At 51.3% G+C, this 18,384-nt stretch overlaps 1 long non-coding RNA gene across 1 annotated transcript in view; it reads right to left on the bottom strand.

Moving 5' to 3' along the window:
* Window positions 1-468: 468 nt before the first annotated feature.
* LOC144946050 (uncharacterized) overlaps window positions 469-18,384 on the bottom strand; it is a 46,172-nt gene continuing 28,256 nt past the window's right edge. The window contains exon 3 of the long non-coding RNA XR_013639747.1: window positions 469-666. This is a non-coding gene — a long non-coding RNA (uncharacterized LOC144946050). The remainder of the gene's footprint in view (window positions 667-18,384) is intronic.

The raw sequence follows: 18,384 nt of genomic DNA, 5'->3' as shown, positions 1-18,384 counted from the left end.
GTTTCAGAACGTGAGCCAATCAGTGGACTCAATATATATTTTCAATCATAATGAAAATATATATACTGTATATGTACAGCCAATTACCACGCTGGGTCTTCCTCATTGCATTACAGTCTCTAATTATAATGTATGTATGCGTTTTGAACCTCTTTTGCTCCATATGTAGTCAACTGTGCTAATCATAGGTGCAGTCTGTATGTTCATTCAGACTCGTTAAGTTCATCTAGTCACAGTCAGTCGCACTCTCATCTTTGCTGCGTACTCATAGTCGTCGTCACGCTGGATGAGTTTCCGTCCACTCAGAGTCGCCGTTGCTTTGATGAAAGGGCAGCGTTGCAGGACTGGACACAGTTTCATCGCCGTGGCAAATCGAATCTCTCCTCAAAAGTATATTTGAGTTGACGTGGTGAGATGATGGTGACATGGCGACACCGGAGAGAGATGGCGGCTCTATGGAGAGATGGTGACACGGGACAGAGATGGCGGAAAGTCAGCCACCGGTGAAGCATTCAGAGCCGTTATCGCGGGTGATTCGCCAAAGTGCATTTATTAACCCCAGGACTGGCAATTAAGCCATTTCCAGGCGCTCGACCTCGGAGTTTTCGGAGTTTTCGTTGTGACGTCGGTGCTTGCGGTACGGCAGGCGACGTTTCCGCATCGTTCCTGTAACAACACGCGATCAAGGTCAGCCACTCGTGTAACAATCCCCTTCCGCAAAAAGAAACTCGCTCACGTCCTGCCCATCATCATCATCATCCCTGCGGAGATCGATAAAATGAATACAGCTTTGTGGGGAAACCAAAAGTGGTTGTCATAGGAATGAGGAATTTCCACCAGTGGATTCGGGCTGCAAATAGGAAATGAGGACTGCCTCGATGCTCATTTGAGCAGAACATCACTTTGACTTTCACCATAGTTATTCTCATAGCTGAATTTGCTCTTTAAAAAGTGCTGCTGCTGGAATGTTTTCTGGCTTGTTTACATGGCTTTACATTCCAGCCTGCGACCTCCTACTTCGCTGCCTTCTTTCTCATATTTCAGCCTGTCGTGACTGGGATACGTTTCACTCTAATGAAGAACTCTGGTCCCTTTGCTGCAGTCAAAACTTTCAATGTATTCAAATATAGGCTATAGTGCGAAACTTGTTATGAATGTTGAATATTCCAAGCAGCCTCCCGCGCTTGCGTTAAAAAAAACCATAAGTGCAGCGCACAAAACAACTTCGGCGATGTCCACAAATGAGACGAACATGCGGCGAGGATGCGCAAGAAGTCACGAAGATTTGTGACGGAGCGTGGAGTTGGTGGAGGAGCGTGGCGTTCGGAGCGTGGAGTTCGGAGCGTGGAGTTCGGAGTGGAGCGTGGAGTTCGGAGCGTGGAGTTCGGAGCGTGGAGTTCGGAGTGGAGCGTGGAGTTCGGAGCGTGGAGTTGGTGGAGGAGCGTGGAGTTCGGAGCGTGGAGTTCGGAGTGGAGCGTGGAGTTCGGAGCGTGGAGTTCGGAGCGTGGAGTTCGGAGTGGAGCGTGGAGTTCGGAGCGTGGAGTTCGGAGCGTGGAGTTCGGAGTGGAGCGTGGAGTTCGGAGCGTGGAGTTGGTGGAGGAGCGTGGAGTTCGGAGCGTGGAGTTCGGAGTGGAGCGTGGAGTTCGGAGCGTGGAGTTCGGAGCGTGGAGTTCGGAGCGTGGAGTTCGGAGTGGAGCGTGGAGTTCGGAGCGTGGAGTTCGGAGCGTGGAGTTCGGAGCGTGGAGTTCGGAGCGTGGAGTTCGGAGCGTGGAGTTCGGAGTGGAGCGTGGAGTTCGGAGCGTGGAGTTCGGAGTGGAGCGTGGAGTTCGGAGCGTGGAGTTCGGAGCGTGGAGTTCGGAGCGTGGAGTTCGGAGCGTGGAGTTCGGAGCGTGGAGTTCGGAGCGTGGAGTTCGGAGCGTGGAGTTCGGAGTGGAGCGTGGAGTTCGGAGCGTGGAGTTCGGAGCGTGGAGTTCGGAGCGTGGAGTTCGGAGCGTGGAGTTCGGAGTGGAGCGTGGAGTTCGGAGCGTGGAGTACGGAGCGTGGAGTACGGAGTGGAGCGTGGAGTTCGGAGCGTGGAGTTCGGAGCGTGGAGTTCGGAGTGGAGCGTGGAGTTCGGAGCGTGGAGTTCGGAGCGTGGAGTTCGGAGTGGAGCGTGGAGTTCGGAGCGTGGAGTTCGGAGCGTGGAGTTCGGAGCGTGGAGTTCGGAGTGGAGCGTGGAGTTCGGAGCGTGGAGTACGGAGCGTGGAGTTCGGAGTGGAGCGTGGAGTTCGGAGCGTGGAGTTCGGAGCGTGGAGTTCGGAGTGGAGCGTGGAGTTCGGAGCGTGGAGTTCGGAGCGTGGAGTTCGGAGCGTGGAGTTCGGAGCGTGGAGTTCGGAGCGTGGAGTACGGAGCGTGGAGTTCGGAGCGTGGAGTTCGTGGCGGAGCGTGGAGTTCGGAGTGTGGAGCGTGGAGTTCGGAGCGTGGAGTTCGTGGCGGAGCGTGGAGTTCGGAGCGTGGAGTTCGGAGTGGAGCGTGGAGTTCGGAGCGTGGAGTTCGGAGTGGAGCGTGGAGTTCGGAGCGTGGAGTTCGGAGCGTGGAGTTCGTGGCGGAGCGTGGAGTTCGGAGTGTGGAGCGTGGAGTTCGGAGCGTGGAGTTCGTGGCGGAGCGTGGAGTACGGAGCGTGGAGTTCGGAGCGTGGAGTTCGTGGCGGAGCGTGGAGTTCGGAGTGTGGAGCGTGGAGTTCGGAGCGTGGAGTTCGGAGTGGAGCGTGGAGTTCGGAGTGTGGAGTTCGGAGTGGAGCGTGGAGTACGGAGCGTGGAGTTCGGAGCGTGGAGTTCGTGGCGGAGCGTGGAGTTCGGAGCGTGGAGTTCGGAGCGTGGAGTTCGGAGCGTGGAGTTCGTGGCGGAGCGTGGAGTTCGGAGTGTGGAGCGTGGAGTTCGGAGCGTGGAGTTCGGAGTGGAGCGTGGAGTTCGTGGCGGAGCGTGGAGTTCGGAGTGTGGAGCGTGGAGTTCGGAGCGTGGAGTTCGGAGTGGAGCGTGGAGTTCGGAGCGTGGAGTTCGGAGCGTGGAGTTCGTGGCGGAGCGTGGAGTTCGGAGTGTGGAGCGTGGAGTTCGGAGCGTGGAGTTCGGAGTGTGGAGTTCGGAGTGGAGCGTGGAGTTCGGAGCGTGGAGTTCGTGGCGGAGCGTGGAGTTCGGAGTGTGGAGCGTGGAGTTCGGAGCGTGGAGTTCGGAGTGGAGCGTGGAGTTCGGAGCGCGGAGTTCGGAGCGGAGCGTGGAGGGCGGAGCGTGGAGTTTGTGACGCCGCTCACGGTGTGTGTGATCTGAGCCGGACGGGAGACTGTGACTTGTTGTTGGTTTCTAGATCGAAACAACAAAATCACTAGTCTTCCACCCGGCCGCAAGACCAGAGTGGCCAGGCTGCCATGCCGCAGGATCATGCCAGCCAGAGCGAGAGGGGATCCGTCGTCATAGCAGAACCCGTGGAAAAGAGGCGAAGAGAACGGGTAGGGTTGTGCAATATGGGTGCCACGGTGGCTATGAGATGTTAACTACCTCACCTGGTACACAGGAGGTAGTGGGTTCGATCCCGACCCTGATGCCTGCTGTATATTTGGAGTTTCCATGTCTTTGTCCGCGTGGTCGCGTGGATTTTTAATCTGGTTTTCCCCTCCACATTTAGAATTAAAAAGCGTTTACAGTATTTGGCTGCTACACATTTACAAGATGATAAAGCCACTACGCTGAGCTGTAATTTGTGGCCAGGTCACTTCTGAAAAAGAGCTGTGCAGCTCAGTGGGCCTTACTTGGTAAAACAAAAACATATAGTTTCGTTTAAATAGTTTGCCATATCAGTTTTCAACCAACGACATCTTCTGATATACTTGTTCCCCAACGTAATTGCATTTCACGTCATTGATATGCTAATTTTCTCTGCCCCCTCCCTCTCTCCGTCCCCACCCCCCCCTCTCTATATTTAAGGGACCGTCACAGAAACGACCCCTCTCTCTGTGCCGATATGTGTCCTCTCTCTGTGTGTCCTTGTGATGTCTGTCTGCTTGTATGTCTGTCTATAGTTTTCTAGTTAGATTTTTGTTGCTATTTCTCTTATGCCTGATGATGATTGCTTGTGTTGCAATCGAAACGTCGCTATTATTTTAATTTATTATTTTATCTTTAGACGTGACTTAACCGAAAGAACCAAAGAATAATTCCTGCAGTCACGAAAGCTCAAAAAATTAAGATTTCACGTTTTTGTCTTGTTTTTGGGCTCTGCCGTACTTCCACTGCAGTGAAAGATTGTTTACACAGTACGTATCCATCTGTTTAACTCAAATATTTTACTCGAATAATCCCCTGAGATGGATCATCTCATTGGCAAGTGTGCCCAGAATGTCGCTTGACACATACACAGCAAACGCGTATACAGAACAAACATTTTCAATCTATAACCGCAGCTCACTCAGCATGAGCCTGCCATATAGTCTTCTCATCCTTGCAACTTTACGATGTTCGTAACGCACATGGTGACAGTTACAACAAAAAATACTACTTTAACTTTCACAACAGTCGAGGCTTGCTTTAAGTTTCTATATGGGAAAACAAGCATGTTTAACGGCGAAAGTGACCGTATATTTCGCTGTTTTATTGTTTTACGTAACTCAACATATACATAATTAGCTTCATCTCACAATCGCTGAGGAATCACAGACAAGCTGCAAGGCTGCCAGGTAGTGAGCCGGCAGCCAACAATTTCTCTGCAGTTCTCTTTAACGATGTTTTCAGCCAATTACTGAGTGCTTATACATGTGCGAGGAAACGGGAGCGCCTGGAGAAAAACCCACGCATGCCATGAGGCAGCGCTCCTATCCCGCACAGAAGTAACAGACGATTGAAGTCCGCACTTTGGTGGACCGCATGCTGCCGCCGAGTCACGCCGTGGGCGCCGTGATCCCCACGGAAAAGAAGTGTCGCAACATTACTACCACGACTACTATATTTTGCCACTGGTAAAGGAGATGTCTCATAGTGTAAATGCTTACCCCGAGCTCTCAATACTTTGATAGTGCGCTGTTTTTGAGTTGTACGCCTTTTGGTGTCATCTGGTCCAACACCAATGGAGACTAGGCTCTAAGGAAAGCCGTCTCGGGTGTGGACCAATCAAATTCAAGGACAGTGCATATTATTATCATTATCAGAGTTGTTTCTTTTTGTTTGCATTTTGACTACTTGTGTTGTGGTTATTGCAAACATGATGCCTTGTATAAAGGTGTCAGTTTTTGTACCAGTTTAAAGGGTAAAAGCCTACTACTATATTTTGCCACTGGTAAAGGAGGTATCATAGTGTATTTTGTCATTTATGCGGTCACCCACCAACCCTCGCCTCTGCAGCGCTGGGATGGACGATGCGGTTATCGCGGGGGGCCTTGCGTGGTACGTTGGTGCGTCGCCAGTTAACGGCGACCCCTGCAGGGGCTCGTCGTACTGCTCGCGATGGGGGGGGTGGGGGGGCGATTCAGCGGGAACGGCTCTCTGCGTGCCAGCCGGGGGAACGCGACGCCGGCAGTGAGCGCGAGCCACGGGGATCCTGTGCCGAACATGACGGCCGCGATTTGATCTCAGCAGCGCTTCCGTTTAGAGCGTGCGCGTGCATGCGCGCGTGCGCGTCCAATTTGAAATGTAACAAAGAAGGCATGAGAGCGGCGTCTCGGCAGTGCGCCGGAGCCTTAACAAGGAAAAAGCAGAGAGAGGGGAGAGAAAAAACAACTCAAAAAGAATCTCTTGTCTGAAGCCACTATTATCTTTTGTATCGCAGGCTCTGATGGGCCCTGCCTTCGGTGGTGTTTGAGGCTTTTATGGCCGCATTATTGCGTACTCCGGGGCCCTTAAAATGTTGGATGATTGAGGAGCGGCGTGATTGTTAACAGCGTTCGGAGGAGGAACTGTGGTGCGGAGGCGGAGAGAGGCGGCAGGGAAGTAGAGTCGAAGGAATAAAGCGAAGATCCAGGGAAATAAATAAATTAAGCATGTTTCAGAATGACCACGCGAGGTACGGAATGGAACATCTGAACGGCGCCTTTTGCGGCACCGTCTCCCGTAAGGTCAGCAGACTCTCCCGCATAAATAAATCTCTTTAATAAATCTCTTTAAAAGTGGGATTTGATTAAATCTGCTGGTGCATTAAACCTGCGCTGAAGCAAAGGTCACCGACTTTGCCCAGGAGGTTCAAAAGCGTCTCCCTCTCTCTCCCTGCCTCGCTCTCTCCTTGGCTCTCAAGCTCTCCGTTGGCACAGACAATCTTGCTCCAGAAACTCGATTTCAAATTATCATTCGTTGGTGGCATTATATGTATGTTGAACTTCTATCGGCACCGTGCTTAGCCAACCTTGCTAATCGGAGGTACTCGCATGCAATTCACACGTGAGTACAGCGTCTTGTTAGCAGTACGCTCCTGGGTGAGGGTCTGCCAAACCCGCTTACGAGCCATGAGAAATATATTTTTGTTACCATACTTCACAACGCTGGACAGTGCAGGTTTTTGAAGGTGGTGGCGGGGGTGGGCAATGATGGATGTTCTGCACTGCACTGTACTGCCCACAACGCCGCCTGTGCCTGCCTCTTTCATGGTGGTGGTCACCCACTACCCAGGCGCAACTCCTGCTTAGCTTCTAAGATCTGATGAGATCGGGTGCATTGCGGAGCGTTTGGTCATTCAGAAACATCATGATAAAATGTGAATTTATTGAACGTTTTGGAGAATTGCTGGATAAATCTCAACTAAAAAAATACTGTGGATGGCCGCCGCCTGTTTATCGTTGTAATTACCGTCTGCCTCGTGCTCCCCATGCTATCTTCGTCCTCAAGATCAAGCTATCGCAGTTAAAGCCGTTGATGCCACAGCACCTCGGCAAAAATTTCTACCCTCCTCCCCGCAGCTGGTGCACAGTCGACATGCGGAGCTGCAAGATCTGCCACGACTCCCACCATCTGCTTTTTGATTTTCCCCTCGGTCGCCGGACCCGTGGAGACAATTCCAATGCCTGTCTCGGTAACCGGCTCTCCTTCATCCTACACGCCCGTGCCAAATAATCACAATCCACAACGGTCACGCGTCGCGTTCCCTTCCGCACTTCCATGTTGGCTCGCCACAAAGCTGCCAGCCCTCATCTCGAGTCGCCTGCGCCCCAAACATGACCGTCGTCCCCGGCCTCCCCGGCCAACGTGTTCGCCGGACAACACCCCGCTGATCTCGACAAGGAGCATAAACCATCCTCGCAGCAGCCAGTTTTTCGCAAGCCATCGAACAAAGACGGCCACCGCATCGCGAGCTTTCAGATGCGCTTTTGCGGCCGCCTGGAACGCTCTTCTGATATTAGGAAGCCACTGGAGCTATGCACTTATGAATCTAGTGAGAAAACGCATTTCTTTACAACTGCTTTTCGTATTTAGTTTGTTGTCCTTCCCCCGCACCTCAGATTAGTACGGTGCGAAAGAAGTTCAACATACTGTACATTCGTAGATACTCGCGGGGACTGGCCGGCGAGACGTCACCGTGGTACGGACGCGAAACGAGTCTCTCGCGTCGGGGAACACCGCGTGGATGAGCGCCATTGGGCTGCCAGAGCGACAGCTCGCGCTGCTTGCCAGCGAGACTTCCGCTGGCAAGCGTGCCGCTTCGTTCCTTATTGTCCAAAAAAAAGTGTGGAGGATAACGACCAGAGGCGCTGGAGCGTGCCACGATGTGGGTACTTGCACCGTGACTGGGTGTGTCAACCTGTGATCCAATCTCCGACCCCCACGAACAGGTTTGCAGATTTGCTGAGCATTTCTGTGAAGTCCTGTGGGAGGGGAAATCCCTCAGCCTGGAAAATATCGCGGGACAAAGTGGGGATGACCCTGCTGAGGCTGCGGTACCTCAAATATTGGAAGAAGTCACCCCCTGTGAGTGGCTGGCTGAGGTGCCATCTGTTGAGGAAGTACTGAAGGTGATCCGGAGTCTGAGACCAGGAAAGGCACCGGGCAGAGATGATCTCCCAAGCGAAATGCTGAGGGAGGGTGGCGTTTGTGCACAGACTGCCCTACATGACATCATAACAACAGTCTGGACCACTGGACGGCTTCAGCAGGATTGGAAGGATGCCTTGGTGGTTCCCCTCTTTAAGAAGGAGGACCACACAGACTGTAACAACTACAAGGGCATCTCACTTCTCAGTGTGCCGGGAAAGGTCCTGACAAGGATTACTCAATATCGCCTTGCTAGGTACGCTGAGGAAAGGCTTGCGGAGCCCCAATGCGGTTTCAGGAAAGGGCGGCCCTGCACAGATGCCATATTTTCAGTCCGTCTGCTACAGGAGAGGTGTAGGGAATTCCAACAAGACCTACATCTCTGCTTTATTGACCTGGTCAAGGCCTATGATACCATCAGTAGGCCTGGGCTCTGGGTTGTTCTTCGTGCTTTCGGAGTCCCTGACCAGCTACTCATGATCATTAAGGACCTTCATGATGGTGAGCGGGCCCGGGTAAAATTACGTGGCCGGGAGTCGGAGCCATTCCCTGTACACCATGGGGTGTGACAGGAATGTCCTCTGGCTCCCACATTATTTATAAAACTATTTCGACCGCGTAGTTCGTGAAGCCTTCAATAGCTGTACCGGAGGGATTTCCATCTGGTACAGATACAATGGGAGGCTGATCGATGCCCGGGCGCGGTCAAGGGATGGCTCCCTATTGCTCAACATGTTATGTATGCTGATGATCTGGTAATTGCTGCTCACTCAGAGGAGGAGTTGGAGGCGCTGCTGATTAACCTGGAGCTTGCCACTAAGAGGTGGGGCCTTACCATCAGCTCCACCAAAATTAAGCACAGTGGAGAGTTTCCCATACCTGGGCAATGTGCTCATGACCGGCTCCGGTGTGACAGCAGAGGTTTCACTCCGAATCAGTCGAGCGGCATTATCTTTTCATCGGTTGCGTAACACTGTGTGGAAGCTACCTGGTCTGTCGCTCCACACGAAGCTTCAGGTCTTCTCGGCCACAGTCATTCCCTCCCTTCTCTACGCTTGCAAAACGTTGATCCCCCCTAATGGAACATCTTTGCCAGTTAGAAACATTTAGGCTGGCCTGCCTACGATCCATTCTGGGTTTAACCAGGCTGGATTGTGTGAGGAGCTCACAAATCCTTGAAAGATCTTCACAAAGTCCTATCGGTGAGCTCCTCCGGCAGGCAAGGCTGCGTTAGCTGGGTCAGCCACTACATACCTAAACCTGGGTCTGTCCCGTGACCTCGTGCCAGCGGGCGTTCGACACTTCACGTGGCCTCAACGTGCACATAGCGTGGCACAAGCGCCGTGGTGACGTCGCTGCCACTTAGTGACGAATGGCGGTTGTTGTTGTTGTGCGTCGTGACTGCGTGTGAAAATGTGTGCGTGATAAACCTGTGGCACAGACACAGTGTGTATTCACGACACAGCCGTAGAGTTACGGCTACGCATTGTGAAAATGCTTTCAACTCGTGACTTTTTTCAGCATGATGATAATAATAATAATGTCTTGTTGTCAATCCTCTGCTGGATGAAGGACACCGCATGCAATGTTTGGTCATGGTGCTTGTTCGACCGTACTTCACCACGCAGCTCAGTGCGGGTTGGCCAGGATCAGTTCAGATGTCACGCGCCTTTAAAACTGGCCGTGCCGCGGGGAATGAATCTCAGGATGCTGCCAGGTTTACAGCGCAGTGCGCTAACCACTACTACACCCCCCACCCCAGAGCATTGTGTTGCTCATTTTTAAATGAGCGACACTTTAGGACGGATGGCTACATGTGGTTGGCAACATACGTACAACACGTATTTTTAAATAGCTTTTTTAAGAGTTTTCCTGTCCCTTGTGAAGCATTATTGTCACCTTAACACATTGTCCTGCTGCGGAGGGAGCTGGTAGGAACGTTGGGTTGCTCGGTCCATGGCCAGGGTCAACTGCGGCGTGGTGTATTCCGCAAATATGCCCGACTGTGAGGGCGGGCACAAGCCGGCGTGAGTAGGTTAAACGTTGAGTTTTATAAGGGCACCACGGGGTGACCAGCCCCTCCCCACCCAGCCCCACCCCTCCCACCCCCCACCCAGCCCCACCCAGCCCCTCCCTCTTCACCCTCCCCACCCAGCCCCTCCCCACCCTCCCCTCCCCACCCAGCCCCACCCTCCCCACCCAGCCCCTCCCCACCCTCCCCACCCAGCCCCTCCCTCCCCACCCAGCCCCTCCCTGCACGACGGACACAATAATCCCCTGTGGGCTGGTGTAGCCAGGAGGTTCCTACCAGTATAAAACATTAACACAATATAATAACACCATGTATCACAATTTTTGTTCTTGGGTAGTAACTAGTAAGTGTTATTTCGTAATTGCTTATGCATAAAAAGTATAGAAAATAGCTATTATTCCCCACAAACTTTGCTTTTGTGACCAGGACAGTGATACAGTATTTCGAAATCTACCTATTTTCAATGAAAAATTACTACAAAAGATTTCGAAGTGAGTAGTTTTTCGAGATGGTTCCTCCCCACAGAGAACACGGTCCGCTGTGGCCAGTCCCGCCTGTGGTAGTGCGCCTTGGTGTCTAAATCTTTTGTAGTCATTTTTGTATTACTTTAGTATAAATACATGTTCATTTTGATTCATATGTTTTTTTTTCTGACTTCATGTGAACAAAAAGACACAGATTCGCTAGTTTTCTCATTGAAAATAGGTACATTTTAAAATATCACTGTCGTGGTCACAAAAGCAAAGTTTGTGGGGAATAAATGTTCTGTACTTTTGAGGCATAAGCAATTACGAAGCAACACTTACTACCTGGGAACACAAAAAAAATGTGTTACACTGTTATTTGCGTCGTTGTGGAGAATTGATTGTAAAAATTTAAAAAGCAGAAAATTACCCCTTCTTAACAATATCTTTCTTGCCAAATATATATATTACACATCTCGTCAGCCATACGGCCTTTTGGGAATGCATCACTTGAGCAGTAACACAAGCAACACTGGACCGGTTTGGGCCTTCACTGTCTTATCGTCGTGCTCGCTTGAACCTCGTCTGGTGAACTGCCAGATGTTTAAAAGGCAGTGGACCCTCTCTGTGAGATGTGGGTGTCCTAGTTTGACACAAAACGATGTAAAACACAATTATTAAAGCACCGTTGTGGAGAATACGAGAAACAAAATAAGTAAGTGGGCAATCTGCCTCCTCCGCACAGCGGTGCGAAGTTTGCTTGGATTTAACTCGCGCTGCTGGAAGTTTGCACTCCTAGGAGGCCGTGTCATTGATGGGAAGTGTAAAAAAAATCGTGAAGGAACGTGGGGAGATGTATGTTGAATTTCTTTCGCACCATACATAGCCAACCGTGCTAATCGGAGGTGCGGGGAAAGGACAACAAACTAAACACAAAAGTAATTTCCAAAGAAATTCGTTTTAAATTTAGATTTCAATGTGCATAGCTCCAGTGGCTTTCTAATGTTGGAAGGAAGAGCGTTCCAGACGGCCACAGAAGTGCATCTGAAAGCGTACGATGCAGTGGCCGTTTTCGGTAAAAGCCTTTTCTTATCTTAATACTGGCAAAAAGGGTCCCGTAAATACAAAGGCAGAGATTCCCCGTACAGAACAGGCTGCCTACTTCTTTTGTTGCTGAAACGTGTAAAGGTTTCGCAAAGAGAGCACTCTGCTCGAGCCGTTGCCATTCCCAGCCCCCCATTTCCCGTGGCATGAAATCGCAGGCCACGAGCACTTTCGTCGTATTAATTTTTTCACGGTGTCTTGTGCCTCGTCAGGTGTTATTCTTTTTTATTATTGTCGAAGGGGTACAAAATGGTTAGGGGGGTGGTCGAGATCAATACGGGGGCGATCGTCGGGACCCGCTGTCGGCGGTGCCTGGAACCTCGTGACGGAATTGCTGGGCAACGACAGCCCTGAGCCCCTGGGTGGGAGCTGTGAAACAAACACAATTTGAAACAATTATTTTTATTTATTTCACCAGGAGTAAGATCCACTGAGCTACACAGCTCTTTTTCAGAAGCGACCTGGCCATCATAAATGATAGCTTAACCAAGTGGCTTGTCATCATCCTGTGGGAATTTATAAAAGCCAAATACTGTAAACCTGACGTTTATTCCAAATGTAGGGAGGGGGGGAAAACCGGAGGACCCGGAGAAAAATCCTCACGGCCACGGGGAGAACATGCAAACGTCAAATTTACAGGCGTCAGGGTCGGGATGGAACTCACAACCTCCTGTATACCAGGCAAGGGAGCCCCCCAATGCACAACATCTCGCCACAGTGGCGAGATGTTGTGCGTTGGGGGGCCGGGCAGCCTGTGGTCAAGTAAACAGACTGATGCACGTGGCACAAGATCGGAGCATTCTCCGGATGTGACCCAGTAGAGGGGAAATAATGGGGAAAATTGAGGAGAAAACGAACAACGTATGTGTGTTTCTGCGTTGAGCTTCTTTCACACCATACGTAACCAACCGAGCTAATCGGAGGTGGGAAGATGATAGGGAAAGATAGAGGATGTTATCGGAAAGGTGTGACATTACGTAACCCTTTTGCATTCCGATGACGTACGTGTACGTCAGTTTTCTATTCTGATTCCGTTCTGATGATGTACACATACGTCATCGGAATTAAACCAGAAGAAAGAATTAAAAAAAACTGTATCGGTACCGAGGCTCCCACAAGGCCATGCGGGAGGGCGTGTGGCACAATTTGGCGCCGGCTATCACAGAATGCGGTCGTGTCGCCCCGGTTTCTATACGGTGAGTACAATGTCTATAAAAACAACGGCGCTACGCTTCTCGAAATAAAATCCACGCTGAACCGCTTGCGCATTCCGAGATTAAGCGGTGAACGGGACCCACCCTGCAGCTTGCAGACATCTCGGAACGGGCAAAGGTGAACGTGGGGAAAAGCCAGATCGAGAACAAATCGACAGAAGGAGACTGAGCACCCCCCCCCCCCCCCGCCTGTAGGCTGTGACTAAGCCATGGCACAGGCAGGTCTTTATTCATTTATTAAAATCCCAACCGCTCTATCGGCGTCGTGGCATGAGAGGAAGTATCCATTCCTCCATCCGTGATGAAGACTCAGTTCACACTGACTGTTTGTTCTCATATTCGTGGATCTTTCGCTAAAGTCACGTAGCAGGGAAGTAATACAATGATACAAATAAAACATAATAAAATTCTCACGACGTTTCGGCCACAACACAAGCAGCCGTCTTCAGGTGAAGACCAGAGCTGTCGGAAAGACAGCGTCATTAGGACGCTGTCTGAGGACGGCTGCTTGTGTTGTGGCCGAAACGTCGTGAAAATTGTATTATATTTTATCATAGTTATTTTTATTATTTCCCTTCTACGTGACTCAAGCGGCCACACAACACTCCTCTTGCGTCTTCTCTCACGCTTCACCACTTTGTAATTCCTCCCTATAGTCTCTTTTCAAAATCTCGAATAACCTTATTCAACTCAAGGGATGTATTAACTCTCATGTTACAACTTCATTCGTGCTGTTTGTTGCTGACGGCTTGGCATCATCGGAATTTTGGTTCTGCGCTCAGCAAGCGTGATAAAAACGATTCATTTGGATCTCCTCTCAGAGCAGTGTTAGATAACAGCCGACGGAAGTGGATATCAGCGAGCAAGCTCTGCAATCCCTTCAGCTGTGCTCCACACAGTGGGGGCAGCACTTCACTTGACCATCCTCTGTGCCACTCTGAGTAATATTCGTCACATGTGGGCTGCTGCCTGGATTCCGAACCAGGATCTCAGCGGTGACAGGTCAGCGCTCTGACCTTTCAGCAGCCCGGCCACCTCATTGCAAAAGAGACGTGAGAGCATCAATGGTTTCTAACCTGGTGAAATCAGGTCCTTCAATCAATCTCGATTTAAATGCCAATTTATTTTTTTCCCATTTAAAGTCAATCATTGGGATGAACAAAGTTGCAGGCGATGTGGGGAGGTCTAGACCTCGACGTATGGGACATGACAAACACTGCTTCGACTGCTTCCGAGCTTGCTCTGGGAGCTGAGATGGCCGTGGGTCCTGGCCGGTGTGGGGGGAGCGGGGGGAGGAGGCACCACCTCGTCGTTTGGTCGCTGGTGTCGCGATCTCCGGCCCGCGAGACGGCGCTGCCGGCAGGCCGGCTCTCCGGTCACCCGCCCATCCGCCCGCCCGCCCGCCCGCCCGCCTTGGCTCTCGTCATACTCCGCGGTTACAAAAAATTATTTTCAATTCAGAAATGTCACTTTTGATTATCACCGGCGCGAGAGCGTGACCGATGTGGTGGGGCCTCGAGCAATATAGCGCTTGACTTTAAATTTGCCAAGGAAGACTTGCGGCGCCGGGAGCCGCCCAGGAGGCAGGGCGGATGCGGCCAAAGGGGAGCGGAGCCCGGCGAAGCGGTGGAAGATGAGTCCGTGGCACGGCGCGCGTGCCCGTGCCGAGCCTCACGGAAATTTGAATGCAGCCTGAGCCAATAAGCACGAGCCGGCCACACCACGGTGCCTGTCTCGGTCGACGGGCAATGGGCACACGTGACCTTTGAATCAACACGACGATATATTTAATGCTCTTTGGGTCTTTGGGTAAAGTCACGTAGATAATGATGATGATGATGGCGAGTCTCCGTGATGGACGTTTGCTCGGAACGAATGTCTGCGGCGGTCTCGACGTGCCGGGGGGGTAGGGGGGGAATTCACCGCCCGGGCGTTGCCGGTCGTGATTGCCGTTAATTCATCGCAAATCTGAATAATTATTGTTTTCACAAACCGTTGCTTAAAATAACATTGTTGTTACGCGTTCTCTTTGCGTCGAAAATGTTGCTGCCGTGCAACCAAATTATAGCTTGTATCAAGGTGACACTCTGGGATATTACCGAGTTGATTTTTTTGTTGCACAGTGCGGCAAAAGATAAAAAAAATAATTGCACCAAATTTCTGCAACCGCAAAGTAACGGATATATTTAAACAAAAAAATTTTAACGCTTGTGAAATAACTCGTTATTGTACTGATTAAGTTTACTTTATTTTTTAATTGGCGCAAAATATATTCCTGCTTCTTCTCAACCACAACAATGATTACGTGCGGTTAGTGCTCCGAAGCCAAAAAAAAACAAGTGAAAATTGGCTCTGTCAAACATCCCAAACGGATGTTCTAATACCCGCTTGTTTATCTGAATTTGCAGATTTTTTTTGTGTTCTCCGCTATTGGGTTGCGCTTTCCAGAGAATCCCTCTCCTTATCGAGGGTCAACGCTGCGATCCCACAACGCCACCGCACGACCCTCAGAGGCTCAAAGTAATTATCGGGGGGCCCCCTTCCCCCCGTCGCCGCCTCCACTCCGTTATCCCGCTAATCAGCTGCTGGCCGCTTATCTCCCCCTCCCCGTGGTGAGAGGGCCGAGGCTTCTGATGGCGGGGCAGGGGGGGGCGGGGGCCGAGGTGGGTGGGGGGGAGGGGTGGAAACGGGGGGCCGTGGAACGCCCGTCTTGGAGCTGGAGGGGACCCCGCAGGGGGTAGGAGGGGCGTAGAGGAGGCGGAGGAGGCTGAGGATCGTGTGGAGAGGCTGGGGAACAGAGGGGAGATGAGAGAGGGGGGGGGGTACAAGGGTTTGCCATGGCAACCGGCTTCTTAGTCCTTGTTGCTGATGATGGGTGTTGGTGGGGGATTGGGGAATGGGGCCCTGGGTTGTCTCACCTGATGAGGGGAAAATAAATAAATGGAGGTTGGAGTGGACGCGTGGTGAGGACGGCCTCGTGCAGGGCGACCCGCGCTGCCGCGTGTTTATCCGCGCGTGAGGTCAACGAGAAAAGAAGAGAGGGGGGAAAAAAAAGAGGAATTTACAATTTGACTGTTTCCTTTCCTCGGAGGGCGTCTGAGAGGACGCGTTTGCCCGGGGAGATGGAGCGATGAATTTCAACCGGTGTGTGCGGGTGCCCCGTGGAGTTTTTCACGGTGAGGATCGCGGCAGATTGCGCTGGATGACGGCTGTTTGGAGGGCTTCATCCAGCAGGGGATTGACCATGGCCAGGGGTCGTCAAGCAAAACAACAAGAGGAGCCAATATTTTCAAATTCGCAGTGCACGTGAATTAGAGACGGCGATCCTTCATAAATAGCGGCCACGAAGCAGCAGTCCTTAAAGAGCTGCATGCGGCTCCGGGGCTGCAGGTTGCCAACTCCTGACCATGGTTGATGATGGTGACGTGGTCGAGAGATTCGCGGTTCAAATGGGTCAGCCGCCCTGGTTACTAACACTACGGTGTATTCACCTTACACGAGTGCCGTCTGCTGTACAGTGGATCTTAAAGATTCTTTGACGGCATTGAATTCAGGGTTGGCCACGCCTGTGCCAGCGTAATGGTACAATTTGGCCAAATGTGAAATCTCTCCGCGGATTTGTCAAATGAGAAACGCATCGCAGTTGTCCGCCTCCTGCGAAACAGCTGCCGGAGCCTGTCTGTGAAACATAGCGCCTTCACAATCAGAATAATTATTTGTACTCGAGGAATCCGGTGAGCTGTAAAGCTCTTTTCCACAGCCTTGCGCTCCCAGAATCCCCGCATACCAAACGTGTTCGTGATGAAATTTGACGACTCCTTTCTCGGGTGGAACGACGGTGAAGTTGCTCTGAACCCGGCGATTTCCAGACACGGCCGACGTCAATGGCGAGCGATGTGCGAGCCAGTCCTGGCTCCCTCCTTCACCAAGCTGCACTCACCGGGGTGGTGAGCTGTCATCAAACAACCCCCATGGCCAAAACGGCTTCGGGAGGCGTTCAGTGGATTGATTGATAGATAGAGGGCCTGTACATTCTATTCTTGCACGCGCATCTTGGCCCAGTAAAACAATGGGTTGGACACGCTGTGATAACGAGCACACACGTGGCATTAAGGCTGGTAATTCCCTGCACTCGTATAACCCTTATCATTGTCCATCATCGTCATCACCATCATCGTCATCACCATCATCGTCGTTATCGGGGTGGAGCCGAGGCCCACGTGCTCACGTGCTGCGCTTACGAACCTGGCGACACGAGTGAGACTCCCGGCCACGGCCAACATCAGTTTTGAGTGATGTCCAACCTCTCCCAACCCTTGCGTGACCAGCATGGTGAAGTATGGTCAAACCACCCCCAATGATCGGCTTCAATTAGTGGATCAACAATGAGTCACCCTACAGCCAGCGTTAAGGAGTACGGCATATCATCGTCTCATTTAATTTGTTTGGCGTTTTTCATTTTTATTGACCCACAGGTCGACTTTCGCAAACGAGTCTTCTTCATCGCGGTCCCTTGTGTTCTCAACCGGGTTAAACAAAACCAAATCTTGCAGCGGCCTTTTGTAAGGAAATTGATGTGAACGTACGGGCGAACGCCGCGCGCGTGCCTGCGTGCGTCCGTGAGTGAGTTCAGCGTCAGAGACGGGGGTCGCTCCTCAGCATTGTCCATGGACGGTTACAGCGGTGGTGCTGTTAGTGTTGTTGTTTTTTTGCACTTTACAACAGCGGCTGATATGGGAACGGTTGAGTGTGAATTGCCGGGCTTCTTTTGCAAGTTGCAGTGTACGCATGAGCATCTAAATATAATCGCGTCTAAGAACACGGCGTCCACGAGTGATGCCTTCCGCTGAAAATAAACATTTAACTTGCAGAAAGGTGGAGAGTATTTGTAATTTTTACGTAGCTCTTTTATTCAGAAGCAAACCTGGCCACAAATGATAGCTCAAACAAGTGGCTTGTCGCGTGGCAATGTATAGCAGCCAAATACTCCAAAAGCCGTGATGTTGCTTCTAAATGTGGAGGGTAAAACCGGAAGACCCGGAGAGAAATCCACGTGAGCCACGGGGAGAACATGCAAACTCCAAATATACAGGCGTCAGGGTCGGAATCGTACCTATGCCTTCCTTAGTAATGGCACAGTGAGGAAATCAACCTTTAACCTCATCCGCCCATAACCATGGTAGCAGATGAGGATACTTGATGCTCAAACGTAAAATGGAAACCTCTCCACAGCGTTCTGTGACTATGGTCACCACCCACACAGAACCGTGGAACATTGACCGACTCGGTGCCTGATTCACAAATACGAAGGAGGAGGCATCATTACAGCGATGAATCACCACTCCTTTACTCCCGACGCAATCATCTGGCTCAACCACCTCGATGTAAAATTACAGCTGTTGCTCTCCATCAACATCAGCCGTACGACGTGAGGAAATGAGGGGCGGGGGGGGGCAATGAGGAAATGTACTTTACGTAAAAAAAAACGTTACAACAAAATAATTTGTGTCCAGAATAAATTGACAATTAAACAAAAACGGAAATGGAATTGTCAACGGAACGGCGTTAGTGGTGGTGAACACGCCCGCCAA

This window comes from Lampetra fluviatilis, chromosome 39, assembly GCF_964198595.1.
Source record: "Lampetra fluviatilis chromosome 39, kcLamFluv1.1, whole genome shotgun sequence".
Taxonomy (NCBI): Eukaryota; Metazoa; Chordata; class Hyperoartia; order Petromyzontiformes; family Petromyzontidae; genus Lampetra; species Lampetra fluviatilis.
This window is presented reverse-complemented; position numbering and strand designations above follow the sequence as displayed.